We start from the raw sequence: 10,139 nt of genomic DNA, 5'->3' as shown, positions 1-10,139 counted from the left end.
TTTTGTCCCTGGTCGACATACTGCCACACAAAAATGTCTTGTCCTTCAAGACAAAAATAATTGATTATATGAAGGTAGATGACAGTAATCTAGCTAGCAAAAATAAAAATTGTAAACTGTTGTTACTTTGCAGACACTCATATTGCTTTATAATTTGTTTGGAGAGAAACAATTGCTTGTTGGGCTCCTGCAGTGGTACTCAGACTGGGGCACATGACCAGGGGGAAGGACGAGGTGAGAAAATAAAACTGACTATACCTTCTCATAGCAAACTGTATAACTTGTCAGACACATCTGTAACTGACAACATCACCAATGTTCGAAGTGTCAGGCATGTGTAATTAATAAGATCACTTCTTTGTCTCCATTATGGTATTGTATGACCTATTCAAGCAGAGCCTCAGTGTGGAAGTTCAAACAACAATGATTCTATGTGTTTTCTGGCTAAAAGGTTATTAAAACATGGAAGTCACCAAAAAAGAAATTACACACATACTGTATAACATAATACCCACTTGAGGTTACCTTGTAATTTAGTCCAAATATGTAGAAACTGTGATTTATAACCCCATTCCAATTCCATGATACCACATCAAGTGTAGATGTATAGTGATGTTGCTGAGTGTCATTATTTGGGTGGATGATGTTCGCATGTGAGTGGCTGTCCTGCCAGATAGGAACAGCTGTAGGTTAGGAGTTGTGGGAAGCTGGCAGAGGGCAGCGGGGCTGTCAACACTGACCGACTGGCCTGCAGACATCAGACAGCAACTGGCACTTCAATTAGCAGAGGGCCCAGTCACCACCGCTGGTTTCCCTGCACAGTCAAGCTGTGTCAGTGCTCTGCTCAAACCTCCCGCAGCAGCCTTCTTCAAAGAGCACACACTTTGTTGTGCACTGTACTAGCAGACTTCATTTGTAGCACAGATCTTAATAAAGTTACTGGGGTTATGAATTGTTCAAGGCTTATGCTGATAGTGGTTTTGCTGAAGTTTATAATGATGGAGAATTTCCGCCAAACTTAAAGTTTGCTCCAGGTAAAACAGCTGAAAGAGCGTTTAAACTATAATATGACAATAGCCTAAAACAAGCCACTGAAGCCTAAACATTACAGTAAATTTGTGGCTATTTAAATCAGCATGACGTATCCTGTGTGTTGAGCTGTAGGGGGGGAATCATCTGTCTACATAACTACTAAATGAGGAATGGACTGGCACAATAGGCATGACTACATTTATGTTTTTAAGTAGCTGAAAACATGAAAAGCCTCTCAAGAGTAGGACATATTACAGCGTAATCCTGTAACATATCGAATGTCAGAAACCAAACTGTTATTTCAGCAGCAATAACAACCAAAGTGGAAACAGATGAACAAGATTTCATTCCTGGAAATGTGTTTTCAGCTGTGTGTTCTGTTTGTTGAGAAGTGTCCTCAGTCTGGTTATTGTGAAGGGGAGCAGCTCTTATGATAAGTGTTGGACTGAAGTGCTGTTCTATGAGCAGACAGAAGATGGCGCACCAACGTTAAGTAAAAAAACAAGCAGCGCACTGCCGCTCACATGGCTGTTTATCACATAGAAGTGAGTCAACAGAAATGTAGGAGCCCATCTACCACCTATTACAAAACTATAGCTCTTTCACGAATGTAACTATTAAATATCACGGCTGATTTGCTGAGTAACTTCTATGGTATTATGTATTCTATTGAGAGCTTCACCTGTTTTATGTTTTTAATCTATTATATGTTTAAGCTCAGGAAAAAAAATCTTCTCCGTGTTAGTTTTGCTTTGATATCTATATAAAATACTTCTGAACTTTGTCATAAGTTTCCTAGACATCTTAATCGAAAAAATCTGTTTATACACATCCACACATACCACTTCCATCACTGTCCCACCCACCTCCCCACCCATTTCTATCCTCTGATTGGACTCGGCTCTTGTCAGTCAATGGACCGGGCCCGTTATGCTCTCTTCACTTGCTCTTAAAAAACTCTGGAATCTCACAAGTCACCACATTGACGTTTTTGTCTACTCAAAATAAAAGCGGCAAAGTAGCCTTTTTAATAAAGTAACAAACTCGGTTTTAAATAGCGACAGTTGTTTTATTTTTTGAAAATAAACACCGAAAACTGTATAAATGTGCTAATTACAGTCTATCAATATAAATATAATAATGATAAAACTGGATGCAATTTCAACAAAATCACCCAACAATTCTGATAAATAACTTGCATGACTTTCTCAAAATATCACATCTCGAATCGAGGATAACCAAAAGCCCATATATCGCCAGCGCTGCTTTCTACACATCTCCTCTTGTTGGCGTACTTTGCTTTGTTGCTTCGTGGTGTTTGAATCCATGTATCTGATTTGCAGATTTCCGTCGGCTCGTGAAGGCATCAGTAGTTTCATTGTGGCCCTGCAGAGCTAACGCCATCACACGCAGCGGCTACGACGAGCAGCACGGCGACATCAGGGCCACCACATCAGCGCAGTCTTCATTACTGTCCAATTATTTCTGTATAACGACAATGGAATACAGTGCTGCGGATTATTAGACGCGTTGGAACGGGTAAGACACATTGTTTTCAATTTTACTCATCATTCAGCTCCCTTGTATCTCTAAAGCCGAATGAATTACTTTGATTTTTCAGGTATTACTATTATTGACATTTCTTGAACGTAAAGGTGCTTAGCCTGTTAGCTAGCTACACCTTTCTTCACCTCCTCTATATAGAAAGACTGTCTGGGTGAGGCGTCGGCTTTTCTAAATGCGATACTCTGTGTATTAATTGGAATATAAACACCAGCATACATGTCGCCTGAGTAAGTTGAATGAAGAAACAGCACCCGAAGCTCATTAGACAAGTAGGTTATCCACGGTCAATGGCACAGTACAGGCAATACGCTGTTATTAGCACACGAGAGGCTTTTAGCCCTCAAAGCATCTTGACGCATTGGTTTTTGATCCTCTGCTCGGTTGTTTACCATGCCCCCACCTCCCCACTTTCTCTCATCATCATCCCAGCATCTCCTATTGATGCCTGGCGGAGTCAGATGAAGGACACGACCCCCCCATGATTGACAGTGGCTCTGTGATCTGGGATGCATTTAGGCTCCTCTGCATGCAGTAGAGAGACCATAGAGCTGGGTTAACTTTGAGGACCACTTTGCATTTCTCTACAGAAGGTGGAGGTGAAGGTGTGAGCTGCGGGTGAAGTGTGTTAGCATCGCTTTAATACATCTACCCATGCTGTCCTGGTGTTTCGTTGTGACTTTTGGGGGATAGCATGATGTTAAACACGTGTGTCCCCACTTTGTATTCTTTTCAACAAGTCTGATGTATTAGGATGTGAATACCTTCCTGTGATGCCGGCCTTCCTGCTGCTCAGTTAAGGGAAGTTTCTCCCTCCTTTCCTTTTTGCTGTCGAGGTTAATTACCCATGTCACCTCTGTCACCTTTTTAAACAATGATGGGCATCCCTCCATCCATTCAGTCTGCCCGTTAGACCCGGCCAGATCTGAACTGCTGCCATTTGTTCCACACACTGTCTTTGCAAAATGAGTTAGTGTAATTGATTGTATGATCTGCCGCTGCCATTAGGCGCCCAGTAGTTTCTCTCTTACTTTATCTTTTCTCCCCTTAAGACATGTTTCTTAATGAAGCGGCCTCTATTTTCAAAATCTGGCTGACAGCAAGACGTGCCACTTGTGATGAATGTATTTTTGGTGGCTCTCAAGGGAAAGCAGCACAAACTGGAAGTGATACAATGTGATGTGGACTTGTAATTTCCCCTGCTTTTTTTTGCTGCAGAAGTACTATTATCCCTATTTTCAGAAAGCCGGCTTCCTCGGGTTTTGAGCAATGGCAGCAGCTGGCAAACAGTTCCCTAAGTGTTAGATTTCTGCACCAAGAAGGCAGAGCTGTTTGTTTTTCGACCATGTGATGTTATGGCCTGCTGAGTTCAGGTGCTGCAGGTGCAGTATATGGAAGGCCAGTTTACTGGAAGGATTTGAGGAAGGACCTGTCCCCAGGCTGCTGGGAATATCTCTGTAGAGAGGTAGTAGCCTTGGAAACCAAGCACAGGAACCAGTGTGCTTTATGAAATATCTTTTTTTTTGTTGAAGCTGTACATACAGACAAAAAGTGAAAGTGGATCACATTCTCAAGGTGTGACGATGTGGATTGGAGGAATCCTAATTATGTGATGTCTGTTGGAAGTCAGCATTAATCCCACCAAATTCTTCAAATTACAGCAATTAAATCAATGTTTGTTTGTGTTAAATCTGTAGTTCTTGCAGTGAAGTTCTGTGTTGTAGATGTATCCATCTGAGTCATGGCTTTTTGCAGAAAAACACTGCTCTTGTCAGGATGAATTATGAGTTACGGGTTGCTCCTTTTCATGCTTGGCGCTATACAATAGACTGAGGCATGCACGGTGTCACTAATGAAAGTCCCTTTCTGTTAGGCCCACAGATTTAAACACCTTCTTATGCTCTTATACTGTGGTGAAACGCTGCCAAAGCACCGTGTTCCTAATCACAGTTTGCCCAGTCACTGACTGACAGACGGATACTTTGTGCTGACAGCGGAGACCTGATCAGGCAGGTTATCACACAGAGGTGAGGAAGTGAGGACAGTAGAAGACAGGAAGTCAAACGCAGCAGTAGATGTGTAAGCATGCACAAGTCGCTCTTGTCATTTTGAGAACTAGTCCCGAGACGTAACTTGAGAAACTGTAGCCTGGATTTAAGAAAAGACGTGCCATGGATTTGTGATTTTTGTTTACATTACAGGAGTTAGTTATTGCCACAATAATCTGTGAGGGGGCACTGGGTCCAAAATTAGCAGGGGGGTCCCCCATTAGTGCACCAGTCTTCCCACCCTCCATGCAATGTGCAGTAGTACCTGGCCTCAAGTTTGCCGTGTTGTGGTTTGATTAAACACGAGCTGGTGTAGGAACATACAACAGGTAAGCACTAACTGGAATAATAGAAACCTTGTAACTGGAGTTTGACACAGGGGCCCTCTTCCAGACAGGGCCTCAGGAGTGTGAACAGCAGGACCCCCTTTGTGACTGAACGGTGGTCAGATGATATTGAAATATACTGGTGCATATTCTAAAACACATTTTCAATGAAATAAATGCAAATCAGTTGACACATACAGCAGTATGGTTGGAGCTTTCGGGGCCCCTGGGACCCCAGCCCAGCTCCCCTTGTACCCGACTCAACTTTTCCCAATCGCTGTGGAAGCACTATGGAATGATGAGTCATTATACTAAACTGTTTGAGTCCTGTGTTGAAGAGTGAAGTCCAGAATTCATCGACACATGTTGACGTGCTTATTAAGACATACTCTGTTGGACATGTCCTGTTCACTAATGTCTGCTTCATGCTGTTTGTCTCTGGTGGTGGAGGAGGAGGAGAGGGAGGTCATGCTTTCAGTTGCATGTTTGTCTGTTTGTTTCTTAGCACAGTGGTTCACACCCTTTTTGGCATGTGAACTCTCAAAATTAGATGATGTCTACTTGCGACCACTTATTACAGATTATGGCCTCAGCGTTAACGTTATATTGATTTTCCCCTCCCACATGGTTTTATTTTGAAGCATTTCTGTAGGCCTGACGAGTTAAAAATATTTAGCTGTTTATTATAGCTATGATGTTAGAGTATTTTTCACACTGTTTCAGCCTTTTTTCTCGTCTTGTGACTCTTAAGGGATTGGGATCCCAAACCCAAGCTGGGAAACCACTGATTTAGCAGATATCTTTAAAGTTGTGAACAGATTCTGATGAAATTTGGTGGGACGGTGTAGTCAAACAAGTTATTTGTGTTTGGTGTGGGAGGGAGTGTATTTGAGCATTTTACAAATGTTCTTCACTTTCTCTCTACTTACTAGAATGAAAATAATGCGGCACGTGTCTGTCACTGTGCATCCAGACGTGATCATAACATAGCAGATATAGCAGATTGTGCAGTCTTCGTCCAGGCGTTTTGCTTTGATTTCTTGTTTCAAGCTGGCCTTGCCTTCGACCCACTTTAGACCACGTCTTGACTGGAGAACACCTGCTCTTGGAATTTGCTCAGACTCAGTCGGGTGACCTCCATTCATCCCTTGTGTGGAGCTTTGATTCATGCTCTTGGGGTGTACTGTACTGCACACGTATGATGTACTGTGCCACTGTATTGGGATTTATCTGTGTGCCCATCTGAGAAGGGGACATATAGCTATTGAGAAGTGCAGGTGCGCTCACGGCGGCTGCATCATTTCTAATGTCACTGCGGTCACTGTCACTGTGCTGCTCTGTGGCAGGAGCCATTTTGCACAGTTTTGGACGTGGTCCCTGTCTAGTAACCAGTGCAGAGAGCTGGCAGCACCCATGGTAAAGCTCTAATCCTCATCATTTTGCAACTTTATGTAACCTCTAATCTCTGTTACTTAAGAATTACACACTAACCCAGCAGTAAACAAGCATTCAGGGAGCATTTCACTTTGTTTGGTGAGTTGACTTCAAAGAGGCACTGGAGGCTTTGAGGTTGATCGCATTTAAACTCAGGGATAATGCTGCAATTAATGATTCACTTCGTTATCAGTTAATCTATTGATATTTTTTGAATGTATAGATAAGTAGAAAATGTGAAACAATAGAATAAAAATATGACTTCAAATTCATTCTTTTGTCCAGACAGCAGAACAAACCCCCAAATGTTCAGTTTGCAGTGAGAGAAAATAGAGACATGCAGCAAATCCACATGTTTAAGAAGCAGGATCCAGCAAATACTCAGCATGTTTGCTTGATAAATGACTTGAATGATTAGTGAATTTTCATTTGTTGTTCATGACTTCATGATTAACCTTTGGGAACAGGATTTAAAACAAAAAAGTCAAAGTTCAAAGGTCCATTTCGTAGCTTTTCTGAGCTTTCAGTCACAATTCTTTTCTTCTTGAGCAAACATCAGTGGTTGTCAGTTGATTTTCTTTTGATCAACTAATCAACGAACATTGAAACAATTAAATTTTTTTAGTCAGAATGAGGATATTTCCTGGTTATCTATGAAACTGAAGTGCTGATCTATGGGTTTTACCCTGTTGGTTGGACAAAACAAGCAACAACAAGCAACAAAACAAGCAACAAACATTTGAGTATGGCCAGTTGGATACTGGCAAATAAATGCAAATGAACATTACTATGTAAAGGCTAGAATTATGAAAATAGATATGCAGTAGACTGTACACACAGAAGGAGCAGCTAGACGACAATCATACAACATTTATGTTCAAGTTAAACTGTTATAGTTAAGAGTTTGAAGCTTTGTTCATAACATTAACATTTGAATTCTAAATAAATACTCCAGTGCTGCCCACCTTGTCTTTGTTTTTGCTTGTCTATTCATTCTATTTAAACAGCTCAGCCTCATTCCTGCTTTGTAAGATTCCAACATTTTGTCACATCCCTCTGCATCTCATACAGACCAGAGCCATAAGCTCTAATACAGACACAAGGTACCCTTTAACATCTGTATGAGACACACCAGGCTTCAACTCCAGTGTAACCATCTGCAGTAATTCCCTAAACTGATCTTTTCTTAAATCTAAGTAGCTTTGGTGCCTAAACTTACCCAAACTCCAAGCATTTCACAACTGGAACTGTTTCACAACCTTAACCACGTTTTGAAAAGGCTTTCAGGCTGGAACACATGTGATGTGGAGGAGCATGACAAAGACGTGGCATGAGAACGTCTGCTTCAGTCCATATGTGCTGGCATTTAGCCTCTCCAAAACAACATTTTCACTGCGGTCAAAACACTGTTTGCTCTCTCCGCTTGCCAAAGACAGACATGCACCTGTATTAACAGGCCAGTCTAGCATCAGTAAGCCTGAGGACATGATTATTATTTCATCATTTTTTATTAGCCTGCCGCCGACATGTGTTTATGTTGACAAAACTGCCAAGCTATGTTCATTGAAGTTGCTTTAATAAAAAAGACTAGATCCCATGAATCATTTTATTCAAATTGAGGATTTTGTTTGAGGATTTTTTTCTTTTTCGGGTGATGACACCATAAGATACAACAACAGACGTTCAAAGCTTCATTTGAAAACCTCATTGTAGAAGCTTCGCATGTAAATAATGACATTTGGTACAGTCGTAGTATTGTGCTCAAAAGTAATGCAGGAGTGCACTGCAAAGAATGTCAGAACTGTATACACAGAGGTAAATGATCTGTGTCTCTTCATGGTTAGACCATAATATGCTCAGTAAACACAGCTTTCTTAAACCTACATTTTCTTACCCATTTTACAAAATACACACAGAGTTCCAGTTTCAGTCAAAGTGATTGTCAGTCTCTGAATGGAAAGCTCAGTCTCTCAGTTAAAGCGAGTCTGCTGCTTATTAAATCAAACCCAGCAGATTTGAGCGTTTTCACATGAATGATTAAATGTAGCCCCCACCCCAGCTCATTAAGCTGAAGAAAAAAAAAAAAAGCTCCATCCTCTGCAGGAGAGTCCAGCTCAGGAGTGGATGTCATCACATGGAGCCTGTGGCGGGTCAGATGGCTCGGGCTCAGCGTCACGCCAGAACCTCAGAGGTCCACAACAATGTTGTCCTTTGTGTCACGCTTCCAGAGGAGAGGGGTGAAATGTGTCTCTCTTCTCCCTCTCCCTGTGCTTGGTGGCTGAGTTGTGACGCACTTGCAGGCTGAAATGAACTTATTGTTACAGATGAGTAAATGTTGAACTACGGATGAATGCAGTGCTATGACAGAGCCTGTGGGGACGTAGGCTGACATGTGAGAGCAGAACTACAGATCATATGATCGCCTCTGAAACGCCCACAGTCCCTCCAGCATCACCATATCACAACTGCTAGTTTTCTTTCCACTCTGCTAATTAAAAACCCAAGTCGCTTTTTCCACCGTCTATCCCATTCATTACAAAATAGAAACATTGGTGAGGCAGGCATACGCCGTTGGGTCATTGTTACAGCGATATCAAGGGAGCAAATGATGTGTGAAAGTGATACACTTGCATGAAAGCTTGTCAAAGTGGGGCCCATGGAGATGTCCGTCTTAGGGTGTTTCTTCAAAGGAATTCAATTAGCAGGAGTTGTTTGTCTTGCTTCAAGGAGCCGGAGTAACACAGATCCTATCACACTGATAGCATCGCGCACAGCCTTCCACTTCCACCTGCCGTGGCTCATCTTTGTGTTTGCTTGTGTGTGTGTGTTGGCTCAAAAATGTGCAAAGTCAGTCACTGGTCCTCAAGTGTGGCTTCATTTCCTCTGAAAAGAATCACAGTTGCTCATTTACATCTGGAGCGCAGGCGAGGCATGAGAGCACCGGCGAGCGTGGCTTTCTCTCATATCCTGCTCAACATTTTCCATTTTAATCTTCCTCATTTTTTTCTTAATCTCTCCAATTCCATTTAGCTCTCAAGTCCATTTAGCCTTCATTCAGAAGTTCAATAGTGCAGTGGAGCGCCTTGGTCTATATTTAAAACCTTACCGCTGAGTAAATCGAGCAGAAATCCTTTAATTCTGCCAGCCACCACCCAAACCGAAAGTTTGGACCGCTGCTGAAGCGGTGGAATGGCAGTGGTGGGTTCTTATAACAGGTTTCTTCCAGATGCGGGTGTCTGAGCAGCTAGCCAGAGATTCAAGGCATCGTGTGGTCGTTAGACGAGCAGCTGGGAGAGCGGACTGACTCCACGCATTATGCTATCTACGACTTTGTGTCACGTGTGAATGTGGTGTTTGTCCAGCTGGAATGAAATCAGACCATGTTTTTCATGGTTTCACACACAATGTATGCCCTGCTACAAACTTCACAGAGCAAGCTGATGAGATTTTAAAACACTGTTTCCCATCTTGTAATTATCAGACATCATGTCATCAGCTAGGCATTATTTATATGAATCTAATGAGTCATTCAGCTGCTGAAAAATGTCTTCACATTCTTTGTTTGATTGATCCCATTTGTTGATGATGAATTGCTTAAACAAGTGGTCACGTGAAATTGCTGATGGACGTATTGATTATTTTGCTAATCATTGGCGCTCTTCATCCACTGTGATGAAGATCATTCTTTGAGACAGTCGACATTAGTGAGGAGTGAGATCTAGTGTCTACAGGTGGA

The 10,139-nt window shown here is 42.0% G+C and overlaps 1 protein-coding gene across 3 annotated transcripts in view; it reads left to right on the top strand.

The window, feature by feature from the left end:
• Positions 1-2,403: 2,403 nt before the first annotated feature.
• The window catches only part of fynb (FYN proto-oncogene, Src family tyrosine kinase b), a 69,789-nt gene continuing 62,053 nt past the window's right edge, over positions 2,404-10,139 (top strand). For all 3 annotated transcript variants that reach the window (XM_076755734.1, XM_076755733.1, XM_076755735.1), the window contains exon 1: positions 2,404-2,571. The gene's annotated coding sequence lies outside the window, so the exon portion shown is untranslated. The remainder of the gene's footprint in view (positions 2,572-10,139) is intronic.

This window comes from Chaetodon auriga, chromosome 18 (assembly GCF_051107435.1).
Source record: "Chaetodon auriga isolate fChaAug3 chromosome 18, fChaAug3.hap1, whole genome shotgun sequence".
In the NCBI taxonomy this organism is placed as follows: domain Eukaryota; kingdom Metazoa; phylum Chordata; class Actinopteri; order Chaetodontiformes; family Chaetodontidae; genus Chaetodon; species Chaetodon auriga.
The sequence above is the reverse complement of the archived record's forward strand: the minus strand, read 5'-3'. Positions and strand labels throughout refer to the sequence as shown.